Consider the following 13,869-nt stretch of genomic DNA (forward strand, 5'->3'; position numbering starts at 1 on the left):
GTAACAAAAATTATCATAAATTTAATATGAATATATTAAACTAATAATAAATTAAATGGTAATAACATTTGTTAATAAAATTTTAGCATTTTATACTGTGTCAGTACAAACGCATACATTTGTGTTTACAAATATCTTGTATTTATGTTATCATATCACTAAGATACATGACTAAAAAGCTTAAGTCAACAATAATATATGGATAGAAAAGTCCAGTGAAGTTCCTAGGATTTTTCTCAATGCAAATCTTATCATTGTGGAGCTGCCATTTTAATTAAAAAAATAAATAAAAATAAATATTCCATTGGTTCCATTATGATTATTTTCTTTGTTCAATTCTAGTTCTTATTTATGTAAAGGAAAGGAAGAATTTTCAAGTTTGCAGGAGCAGTTAAGTGTCAAATATGTGTGTATAGAATATAAATTGTCTTTTTGTTTCACCATGTTGTACAAGACTTATATATAAAGTGTCAGAATACAGAAAAAAAGGATAGAAATGTGTGCTCATTTATCTCACTCAGTTATCTTGCTTCCGCTCTTATTAAGCTCTTATTTCTGCATATGCAAAATGTCTTCACTGACAAACACCCGTTGGGGCACTGGAGCCACTCACTGACACCATCAATGATTTTTAAGTCATTGGTAGAGTTAAGAGTAGAAATTATACATTCTCCTAACAATGCCAGTTTACATGTTGCCAGACCCTCATTTCTACTTACATGTAAGAATTAATTTAAACTGATTCCAAATTTCAGAAACACTTTTCTTAATTTTAGTGTGTTGTGAAGTGTATATTTACATAAAAAGGCCCTGATATTTTCGGACTCCTTGTTTATTCTTCTATCTGAAAAAAAGCACAGACGTTGCCTGCAAAGTAAAAATAAAATGGTCCCCCCGACTCCAGTATTATTACTGGTATGCACCTGGAGAAGATGAGTGGAAACATAGAAGCACATATGGACCATTTTGTTACTCTGTCATATTTAGACAACCATCCCCCATTGAATAAATTTCAGTAACAATGCAAAATAATGCTTTCCCTCTGCTTTAGGAAGCTGCCTACATAGAATTTCATGAAGATTCAGGTAAACAAGGGCTTGAACCTTCAGAAATGCTGATAACTACTCACCAGTTTAAACATTTTTTTTTTGCTATTGATTTTACTTTGCTACAATAAATTCTATTACCCATAATGACTAGTTAAGACTTGTTCATGCCTTGTTACTGCATCTGAAAGCAAACTCCATACACCTGCATTCCAAACATAGTTATTTGTATTGATTGGATCTACAATTCTTTTGCATGCTATTCCTGTATCAAGTACAGAAACAGCCAACTGTTAAACCAATATTATACAAAGATAATACAACTTAAATTCCAAGAAATAAAGGTAAAATTTTTCAATGGCTTCTAGAATTTATGTGTAAGTTAACATGATAAAAAGAATCAGCATGGCTCATAGTAATTTATATTGCTGTTTTTAAAAAGTCATGACAGATTCAGTTGGGTCTAGAGAATTGTTTTTCTCTATAGAGAAAAGACAATATATTGGCTGCCCATGGTGGGTATTGTAATAACACACTTCATTTTCCAGCTGTATTCACTTGTTACATTTAAATCCTAGTATTAGCACTTATAATTGATATGGTTCTTTCAAAAATTCAATAGAGTAAATAAAAACATGGGAGAAAGCATAGTATTTATTAAATAAAATTATGATGTTCCATAAAGGTAATGATCTATCAATTCCCATGAGTATGGATAAATGGAGCATCACTTTCCCATTGTATAGGAAGGGAATGGAGTTAGGAAAGATAAACAAGAAGGAAGGCAGAAGAAACCCTGGCATGAAAGGTACACTGCAGATGACCTATACTTTTTACAAATCAACTCCCAAGAAAATGTGTTTATGACTTATGATTAACCAATTAAGAATAGTAGATAATTTCCATACTAGAGGATAAATATCAATGTTCACTGCTATTTCCTCAACACTTATTAGAGTGTCTGGCATGTAGTAGGTGTTCAGTAAATTTTTATAGGGTATCAGCTTAAATTTCACTTCTCATTGAACTTTGAAAAGACATTATAACAATCATTACAATTCTGATTAAATCATTATTTGGATTACATATATGTTTTTTTCTCAAAGATTTAAAATGCCAGAGAAGCCAATATAATGTGTATATTTACTCACCGTTATGTGTTGCCCCAGATGTATGTCTAGTCTACAGTAAATATTCATTAAACCTGTGTTGAGTGAAAGACTGTGTAAGTGGACCTTCACAGGCATGTGAACGCTATGGTGGATATTTAGTTAATAGCATCTATTATTTATCTGTTTTCATGAACTAATCTTATAAATAAAATATACAAGTCTAAACACAAGGATATGGGTGTTCCCACTTCTGGGAAAATAATTCAAAATCCACCTTTTTCATAGTTTGATAGCAATACTGAGGACAGTAGTCATATGCTTTATATGGTACATATGATTGTGTCATACTTATCACTAAGCAGCATGCCCTTCATATATTTCATAGCTGTATACAAAGGCAAGACATGCACAAATACAACGCAGATGCCTTCATGCACCAAAGTCATGTCTTTCAACTGTGCTGATGTTTTGCTTGATCCCACTGAAATCCAATTACACCATGCTTGGCCCTCTGAAACACAAGCATCCCCTGCAGAATAGTTCACTCGGTACTGGGAGATGAGAATTTTAACACTGCTACTCAGCTTTGATTTGTGTATGCTGCACAACAGAATAAACATGGTGACAGTGCCTCCCCTTTTCCATCTCCACTCTGGTTTTTCTTTTTAGTCCTCTAGAGTCATTTTATTGATTACCATTAACTCAGAGATACTGTCTTTATACCAGAATCACAGAATTGTAGGAAGACCCATCTTTAACCATTCATTCTTTAAGTCCTTGTTTAAAAAGCCATCTAGTTTCCTACCTGAAGTAGCAGTATTTCCTATAAAATAGTATTCAAAAGTCATTGTGAAACTAGAGCATTGCTAAATAAATCCATTCATATTTTCAGGAAGTAAATGCCATTACATCAATTCTATATCTAGCAGTTTTGATGTAATATTGTATTCTGTGCTTCCCTACACACGCGCGCGCATACACACACACACACACACACACACACACACACGGGGCACATAACAAGGGATGTTGAAACACTGTAGTCATTAATTATATATATATTTTCTCAATTTATGAGTTTATGTAATGAATAAAAGACAGTTCACATCTTAGTATGATAAAAGAACATTGTCAGATACTAATGGTTTAACAATGTTTAAAAAGATCATTTCTTCTTATTGAAGTAACTATCTCTTTTTGTATCATATTTAGTCTAAGATGGGCTTTTCCCAATGCAGTCCATGATAATATTGGGTTCAAATATTATTTATTCTTATTTTTCTTTTCTTTGATGATCATTGGCTACTGAGCAAAGAGGACTATAACCAAGAATTAATGAGAAGACCCAGTAGTCAAATGTAAAACATAGCTGCCCTACCCTCTTTAGGACTGTACTAGTAAGTATTATAAGATTCATTATTGTGACAGATGGTCTATGAAAGAAGATTTAGTTGTTGAAAAAAAAAAGGAAAGGAAAGGAAAAAAGTCAATTAATAAAAATCTAAAAATCAGCTTACACACTAGTTCACTTCATTGACTTTAAAAAAAAGTAATTTCTTTGAAATTTTAGTAGCATTGATTTTGAACATTTATTAATACACATCTAAGTCAGTAACCAAAGACAGTTACACATTAAAAAAAGAAAATATAAAAATTAATTAGCCATGGGCAGCACGAGGTATATGAATATAACATTCAATAACTATAAATATTTAAGTGTAGAATAAGTGCTTGTTACTGACAGTTTCTCCAACTCTTTCTAGAATGGTAAACAGAGTGTGTAAATTTCATTAATAAGAAAAGACTCTTTCTTTAAAACTCATATATTTTCTCCTACCTGAATGAGGTTTTGTGAGTGTGTGCACATGCTAATAAAAAAAGAAAAGAAAAAAAAAACTCTAAGAAAACAGAGTGTAGTTTCTTTGCCATAGCTATTTACTTGTGAAAACAATTTTAAATTTAAAATAAAAGACTACTCCCAGAACTTAAATGCTACATAGTCTGCTATTTAAAAACCTAGGAAAAACCCCACCATATACACATTTGGTTCAAATTTTCCACAGTTTAAACTACCACCAAGCAAGTCAAATGCATATTTAAGAATCCTCAAGTTAAGGACGCAGTGGTAAACACACTTAAATATGAGCTCTGTTGCACCCCTCCCCCAGCATTAGGCACTTAAAGTAATGAAATCTATCCTCTTTTTAGAAGCTAATTTGCACTCATTTTAGAGCATTTCTTCTGGGAAATTAAGGCAAATCTCTGGGGCAACAGGCCTACTCATCAGGAATGCTCTACCCAAGAAGCTGGTAATTCATACATACAAATCTTTAATAAGATTTATCAAAATCTGAAAATAGAGCTATCCCTTTCACTTTATTCTTCATTTGTGTACTCGTGGCTGTGGGTTATCGAGAAAGGGAGGAGAGAAGGAATCACAAAAATAGGGCTTTGCACATGAAGTCCACAAGATCACAAAGTAGAGGAAGCCCACAAGCCTTCTGGAATGTCCTCCTGCTGGGCGTACACATGGCATTCCACTCAGCCCATGAAACACGGGATTGTTTAGCAATGGCAGATACTGAGAGCAAAGGGAGGGCTGTGTTGCAAACGTTTTCATTCAATGAAGTTGGTAAACTAATCATGTTTCCATGACTCTTCCTGACGGGTTGATTTCCCACCTGATAGAGCCAAGCTTCTTGGGCTCTAACCACCTACAGGGCAGAGGCCTGCTTCTAGCTACGCTAGTGGCAAGATGCAGGCCGCCAGCATGCCACTGAGGCTGAGCAAACTTGATACCCTGTCTGAATAACGTCCCAATATGCCTGGGATTAAGCATAAATCTTTTAAAATGAAAAGTAAAGCAGGAAATATATATAACATACTAGCCTTTGGGGTAAAACTCCTCCAACAGAAAAGTATTTTGACTCTATTTTAAAGGACTGCTGGGGAATTATACATGTTTTAGAAAGGCATCTTGTAAAAAAAAAAGTATAAACCCATCATAAAGCTTGTAAAAGCAAAGATCTTTGTCAAAAAAATAAAATCTATTTGAGACAACCTCATGAACCTTTTTGGAAAGGCAGCTGTAGCTAACCTCTTGATTGCAGTGTGAGAAGTAAGAGTGTTAAACACCCCACTGAAACTATATTCGCCATTCAAGGAGAGTCTTATGGAGAATCATTGTGTAAAATATTTTTTTAAAGCGACAAAAGAATAAATGGTTTAAATTGCATTAGCTAACACATAGGGAATTTTCATAAGTGAGAAAATGAATAGTTTCTGAAAAATAAAATTTCAGTAAATGTTTGGAGAAAATGTGACAAAACTCTAGAGCATCATAGTATGACAACAAATAGAATACATCGAAATCACTTTCCCATTAAATCGGTAGCTTAGAGTTTGAACTAAAAACCTATGAAATAAAAGTTCTCCAGAGTGCCATTCCTATAGGAACATCCTCCAGCAACATATCTTGAAATGCGTAACCCACAATACTTTATTTAAAAGCATCCTGTTTTCACAAGCCTAGAACAACTTTACTACTGTCACCTAGTTCTCAACTAATGTGCAGATTTATTTTTGTCTTGTCCTTTACAGTTCTATGCCCGTTGAGATTTAAAATGTTTTCAAATGTCAATCTAGTCATCTACTATGACCACATAAAAAAGAATTGTCAATATATGAAATATCCATCATAGTGTTGGCTAGAAATATATTCAAAAGTTAAAGAACTTTTGTACAGTTACGTTATGCGTGGATTTTAGATATCATTACCTCATGAAATGTGCCTATAATCACACTTTAAATTTAGAATCAGATTATGTACTTACTATTACTTTTTTTATTATTATTATCATTACCATCACATCAATCATTATTTGCATGAAGGCAAGAGAGTCATCCATTTGGAGAAAAAAAATGGCACTTTTCAGAGAAAATGTAAGCCTTGATATGAGACTATTCCCTCCACCTGAAAATCAGTGATACAGCGGCAAACAGAGAGATCGCCTGGCTTCTGAAGTTCTGATACTCCACATGCATTTAGCTTGTTTCTTGGGGAGGCGCGGAATAGAATAGGTAATGCTATTTCATATGGATATCCATGCAATTAATCATGAGCTTTACAAGATGACATCTTAAAAGGGACCTACGTGTTGAAAACAGTTAACCTGATCCTTAATATCGCTTTGGAAAGTATGAAAGTTGCTATGATCTACTTAAGTTAAGACTGCAGCTGGATAGCTTCAAAATAGACTAACTTTCAGATATCCTTTTTAATACATAATGTGTCCTTTAGTGCTATAGAAAAATACATCATTTCCTGTGTTCTGTGGGAATCTAGACTTCCTGAGAGGCCTATTCAGATTAGAATCATAAATCTTTCCCCTGAATATAGAAAGTCTGGTAAAACTTTCTCTCTCAGTCAAACCTATTTCATATTCTCTTCCCCAAATAACATCTAAGAAGTAAGAGAGGGACTGTTATCAATCTCTGCTGCTTTTGACTCCCGTGTTTTTAATTTATATGCACATTTTAAATCGCCATATTAAAAATAAAAGAGAACAAGTTATCTCACAATACTGTATTATCAGAACTTTAATTAGGAGCACTGTGGAGAAATTTGCAAAACCATTCTCTTCACAGCCAGGCATCCATTTAAACATTCCTTCCTACTCAATCAAAACGTATTCAGTTTAAAGAATTTGCTAGTGACAGGTTCAATCAATAATTTAAGCAACTTGGCAGAAGCATCCTCACTCTGTACAGCACATTGCTCTATAGACATCCTATCTGAGACGGAGGGGATTAAGAGAAGGTGTTAGGAGCCTTTTCATACTATCACTCATTCTGTACAAGATTGACCTACTTTTATGTATGGCATTCTGTGACATTGATAAATCAATCAGAATATGTTCTGGAGTATAAATTGCCTATGTACAGTCTGTGAGCAGGGACACTTATAGACAATGCATATCCTTGAGAGCATCTATTTTAAAAATGCAGGCTTCCATTTTTGTGATTTCCTGAGAGTGCACTCTTGCCTTGCGGCCTCTTGGAGGGTTTTTCTGTCTGTTTTTTCTCCCCAGTCCTATGCTCACTGACTGCTACTCATCCCATGGGTTCCAACCCAGACATCACCTTCTGCAGCCTTCCAAAACTTGGTCAAGTCTATCTGCTGAATAGGTAATGCATTGCATTACACTGTATTCCTTTTAATTGAAGGAAATGTTTCCTTTACTCATTATTAATAGTACAAGTTCTCAGCAAAGTTTATTGCTGTCTGTACCCCACAATATTTATTTAGTGAATAAAAGAAACCGAGACTTTTTCCATGATACACAGAATAGTTAAACCAAATAGTAAGAGCTCCACATAAAATCACACAAACTATAAATTACACCCTGCCAGCTATCAATTGTGGAACAGACTAAAGGATTTTAACATATTCTGAGAAAATTCAAGATGGAGGAGCATGATGAGAATGAGTACATCTGTCAATGAGTTACATGCATTTGAAAAGCATTTTTGATTATAATATCTCATTTGAACTTCTCAGCATCCAAGAGATATAAGAATTCAACCCTTGCTTTTTTTTTTAAATAATGATAATGATGGGTTTTTTTTTAAGTTTATTTATTTTTGAGAGGTGGGGAGGGCAGAGAGAGAGTGGGAGAGAGAGAATCCCAAGCAGGCTCCGTGCTGTCAGCACAGAGCCTAACACAGGGCTCAATCCCACAAACCCTGAGATCGTGACCTGAGATGAAATCAAATCAGACACTTAACCAACTGAGCCACCCAGGCTCAACACTCACTTTTTACAAATGAGGGCTTGGTCCACTCATACGTTAAGAACTTTATTAGTACAGGGATGTCTGGGTGGCTCAGTCAGTTAAACGTCTATCTGACTCCCGACTTTGGCTCAGGTCATGATCTCAGGGTTTGTGAGATCAAGCCCTGCGTCTGACAGCACAGAGCTTGCTTGGGATTCTCTTTCTTTCCTCCTCTCTCTGCCCCTCCCCTGCTTGCTCACACACACATTCTCTCTCTCTCAAAAGAAATTAACTTAAATAAATAACTTTAGGGGCGCCTGGGTGGCTTGGTCGGTTAAGCATCCAACTTCGGGACTTCGGCTCAGGTCATGATCTCACGGTCTGTGAGTTCGAGCCCCGCATCGGGCTCTGTGCTGACCGCTCAGAGCCTGCAGCCTGTTTCAGATTCTGTGTCTCCCTCTGTCTCTGCCCCTCCCCTGTTCATGCTCTGTCTCTCTCTGTCTCAAAAATAAATAAACGTTGAAAAAAAATTCTAAAAAAAATAAAAAAAATAAATAACTTTATTAGTACAACTACAAATTCACATCTTCCTAATTATAGACTGTGACAATTTAGGAAAAGAATAGTTGCAGGTAGAAATCTAGTTTCCTCTATCATTAGGATGCTTCACCTTAGAAAATCACAGTTCCTGCCAATGGGTCTTTCTTTTTTCTGTCATGTCTTCTTGAATTTAAGAACTATCAGTGGTTTTGAAGAAAACAAATCTCCAGGGAAAGGAGCGTATAGAATTGGCATTGTTCCCTCAAGGACTGTCTCATTCATAGCTTATGCAATAGTTGGAGTTTGGGGTTGATATGTATGTGAAACCAGGTATGGTGGAAAACATATGGACTTTGGAGTTGCTCAGACTTGATCTTCAATGTTAATGACAGTACCTACTAGCTGTTCCATCCTGAACCAGTCACAGCCACTACAAACTTTAGTTTTATCATTGGTAAAATTCTGAAAGTATTGCTGTCTACCAAACAGAATGTTCGGAGAATTGGAAAAATATACATGTGAAGTGCCTGACATACATATCAAGTTATGGAATGGGAGCATGAAATCCAATTGATACATGTGTACAGGAAAGATGAATATCCTCATTTCATGATTATATTGGAAGAAGTAGCTAGGTACAGATTAAATATTAGTTTCAGTTTTTAAATTTTCCTGTTAATAGGGTTATTCCCCTTCCCTGGTTACTATCCTAAATCAATGTTAGTCTTCAAAAGTCCAAAAAACAAAGAAGTACAAGGCAGGCATTCAATTCACTATATCAAAATGATACTCTATCAATTATATTGATTTTTACCTCTAGATAAGTCATTTTAATTCTGACACAAGTGATAACTCTTTCAGAAATGTGTTTCTGTCCTCTATTAATTCACAGAAATCTATGGCACTCAGATTAAGATATCATTCCTTAATCATTAGAAAATGTTACAATTTAATACAGATCATTAGACAAAGATTCTGATGATTTTACCTAAATGGTGTGCCTAACTTTTCTCCTCTCTAAATACCTAAATATTGAGTATCTGCAATATTTATAAAGCACTAAAGAATGCTAAAATAAAAAAAATGGTTGAGCACTAGAGTGACAAAAATGGAATGATTTATTTTCTTAAGCTTTCAAAAGATAAATAATTTTAAAGCATGTCATAAAGGGCAGAAAACCAACTATTTTGAGGCTTGGACAAAGTGGGAACGAACAAATAGGAAATAACGAACAAAGTTGATCCTCATTATTGGTGAATTCTGTATTTGTGAATTCGCCTATTCACTAAAATTTATCTGTGACTCCAAAGTCAATACCATGGCTCTTTCTTGGTCACTTGAAGGTATGCACAGAATAGTAGAAAACTTTTGGCCCAATATGCACATTTAAAAACAAGGAGAAATTTTGCCTTTTTGATTCAGATCTCATTCTGTAAACAAAAGGCCTTTATGCAGCCTATTTAGTGCCACATTTTTCACACTTTTTATATATTTTGTTAATGACGTCAATGTTTAAAATGGCCCCAAAGCATAGTGTTAAATGTTGTCTAGTGTTCCCAAATGCAAGTAGGCTCCAATGCACCTTACAGAAAAATACACGTGTTAGAAAATCTTCCCTCAGGTACGAGTTAAAGTGCTGTTAGCTTGAAGTTTACTGTTAATGAATCAACAGTATACATTGAACAACGTATCATTAAACAGAAACACACATAAAACAAGGTTATGTATTGACCAGTTGCTAAACATGTGACCAGCTGCTCTCGGGAAGTACACTTGCATTTCCCTAGGAGGAACAATTCAGTATTGTGGTGACTATAGAATATAACTTCCCAAAAAAAGAGAAGCAACTATGTCTGCTACAATTATTTTACTCTTAGCATATATTTGCCATTCTAATTTCCACTTGAATAGCATTCACTCACATGTATTATATTAAAAGCCCTCTTCTAAAGTTAGATTTAAAAAAAAAAGCTGATGGAAATGAAAAAAAAGAAGTTGGCTACTATTCTATGAATATAAAATTTTATCTAAGATATTTGCAGTGAAAGATATAAAATGAATAGAAGAAATATAGAAATGAACAGCAAAGAGAAAACTACATTCCCACAGCCTTCTAAGGTTCCTTTATGACTTGATCTCACTTGGACCTCCCTGTTAGCTATTTACAAACATTTCTATTTTCAGTTAACACATCAGCAAAGTGAGACTTGGAAAGACAAAGCAAAATCTTTAAGAGAACATGGGTAGAGCTAAGAGTAGAGTAAGAAAATCTTTTGGCTCATAGCACTTACAGAAATTACTTGAATAAGCTGAAAATATATCTTCCAATGATAAATATATTTCTGGCCTAATAAACCCCTTCCATAGATAAAACATTCATTTCCATTAATAAACACATACCAAATTGATGAAGATTATTATTTTGTAAAGAATATTAAAGCCAGAATTTATTTTAAGCAAGAGATGTGTGACTTATTAAGCCTTTTATATTGACTGTCAGAGAATATTAATTCATTAAATATGTCCCAGATTTACAGGTTTACTTTAAAAACTCTATTACCAGGGTGTGAAAAGTAATTCCCTTCATTCACCTGATAATATTCCAACATCCCATGTGCTCCATGGTTATTTTTAAACATGATGGATTAAGAATATAAACAAAGAGAAAAAGAGTAAATATAAATACGGATCAAGTACCAGGATAAGCTACACTAAGTAGGAATGATTTTAAGGTATTTAACAAGCAATTCTGACATACATCTAGAAGAGTGAGAAATATGATTCCATTTATTTCAAGTACACATGGATACTTAAAAATCCGGCACAGAATAAGCCTTATTTTCTACTTCCTAACAAGTATCAGTGGATTAAAAATCTTTGACACTTGTAAAAGTTCAAAGACACTGCATTATTTGTAAAATATAGTGTTTTAGTTTAAATGCTGGTATAATCTTATGGCAGTCTGTCAATATAACCACAGATGTGTGGCATAGGACTAAATTCTATGACATATTAAGAAATTTTTATTTAAATCTAAGTAAAAATTATAATTAGAAATTTTATTTTTATTTTTTAAGATTATGGCCAAAAATTGGTAATGGTACTGATGTAATAGTAAATAGAAACTGACTTGTTTGACAGCATTTTCTTTCCTTATATTTCTGGTCATTTCTTCTTCCTTCTTTTCTTTTCTTTTCTTTTTTTTTTCTTGATCCTCTTCCTCCTCTTCCTTGAATATAAATCAAGATCTAAAGTATCTTAGAGGTGGGCCAATTGGGTTGCTCAGTCATTTAAGCATCTGATCCTTGATCTCAGCTCAGGTCCTGATCTCAAGTTCATGGGATCAAGTCCCGCGTAGGGCTCAGCACTGACAGTGCGGAGCCAGTTTGGGATCCTCTCTCTCTGCCCCTTCCCTGTTCATGCTTTCTCTCTCTCTCTCTCTCAAACTAAATAAATAATCCTTAAAAATAATAATAATAAAATATCTTAGAGGTGATCAGGTCCAACGACACTGAAGACCAAAGAAAGCCAAGTGACCAAAGAATGTCACTTAGCTTCCCCATGAAAAATCTGAACTTTTGGAATTTTAACCCTAGAAAAGTAAAATTTTACTATGCACATTATTCAAAAATATATCCAACTTCACTGTATCCTTCAGAAAAATAATCTTATTTTGGATTTTTAAAAACAGTATCCTAGATTGCTATTTCTAAGGGCTCTCCTTATTGTTGTTTGTTTCTTTTCTTAACTTGTGTCTTGCAGGAGATACAAAAGGTGATAGAGTGACTTTGGAAAATGCTTCTTCCTCAATATTATTGGGTTTCATGGTCCCTGGGCAATAAAAAACAAACAGATTTTTCTTGTCTCAGTGCTGAAGCAGAGAATATAATAATGTCAATATGGAGATAATATGTGGTGAGAAAAATCTATATTTTGTGTACACAAAAGTTACAACTTTGTAAAAGGGAGGGCATTAATCTTTTCATATTAATTTTCCTTCTTGTTTTTTTAAAGCATTATTGCTGCAACTTGAGAAATATTTGGTGAAGGAGCATAGTTTTTTGTTTGCTTGTTTTTTTCTTAAATCTAAGCACATTTTTTTTTATCAGAAAGAAATGGGAGAAGAACAATGACATACAAGGGAAATTTTGTAGGGAATAATGTTTGAAAGTTGACATTGAATTTATTCAGAAAGTTATAACCGTGAGGCACAGACAAAATCTGATAAAGTACAAATCCATAAGTATAACTTTTATTAACTTCCACTAAAAGGAAAGACATTAAAAAGAGGGGCACACATTTAAAATGGTTACGGTAGACTGAATTCATACTCGAGCTACAAAATTCAACACACTATCGTGTCTCTTATAGAAATAAGACAGTAGTGAAGGTCAGGTTCGCTGTACATCAGGAAAAGCTGTCCACATGGCTAACGCTGTTAGTCATAAAGAACAGGTGGACCAACAGCTGGCCAAAGATAGACAGGCACAAACGATAAGGCAGTGGACAGGAGTCCTGTCAAAAGGGCGGTGGAAAAGGATTACAGAGTCTAAGGTCAAAGGCAAACCAATAACTCCGTCTTCTGCAAGTCAAATAATGACTAGCAAGGATAATGATTAATAATAGTACTAACAGCAACAATAATAATGACTATGAGATCTCACATAATAACCGTTTACTGTTGAATACTATGAAGAATGATTTAATATATAATATTAATGGATCCTTATATAATATTTAATTCCAGTCCCACGGATAATAAAACTGAGTTGCAATCGGCACTCACAGAAGATATGCTGGCTGTCTGAGGTCTTCTCTATACACACTTTTAGTGCTCCTGACAGCCTCGTCAAAGAGGTACCATTATTATCACTCACAATCTAAAGCTGCCTCAACTCAGGCACTGAGAAACCAGTGATGTGAAATCCCATAGCTCATAACTGAGAATCTTGTCATTCAAAGCCAGGCAGTTTATCTCTAGAATCTATGTTCTAAACCAGTGGTTCTCAGACTACAGCACGCATCATATTCACCTGTTTAACACATATTGCTGGGCCCTATACACAGTTTCTAATTCAGATGGTCTTTAAAAATTTTTTTTAATGTTTATTTATTTTTGAGAGACAGAGACAGAGTGTGAGTGGGGGAGGGGCAGAGAGAGAGAGAGAAAGACACAGACTGAAGAGGCTCCAGGCTCTGAGCTGTCAGCACAGAGCCCGACGCGGGGCTCGAACTCACAAGCCATGAGATCATAACCCGAGCCGAAGTTGGATGCTCAACCAACTGAGCCACCCAGGCGCCCCTCTAATTCAGTTGGTCTTGAGTGGGACCAGAGAATTTACATTTCTTTCTTTTTTAATTTTTTAAAAAATTTTATTTGAAGTATACTTGACCTAC

The 13,869-nt window shown here is 34.6% G+C and overlaps 1 protein-coding gene across 6 annotated transcripts in view; it reads right to left on the reverse strand.

Moving 5' to 3' along the window:
* The window catches only part of EPHA3 (EPH receptor A3), a 356,643-nt gene that overhangs the window by 186,254 nt on the left and 156,520 nt on the right, over positions 1 to 13,869 (reverse strand). The gene's annotated exons all lie outside the window — the stretch shown is intronic.

The sequence above is a fragment of the Prionailurus viverrinus genome, chromosome C2, assembly GCF_022837055.1.
Source record: "Prionailurus viverrinus isolate Anna chromosome C2, UM_Priviv_1.0, whole genome shotgun sequence".
NCBI classification, from domain to species: domain Eukaryota; kingdom Metazoa; phylum Chordata; class Mammalia; order Carnivora; family Felidae; genus Prionailurus; species Prionailurus viverrinus.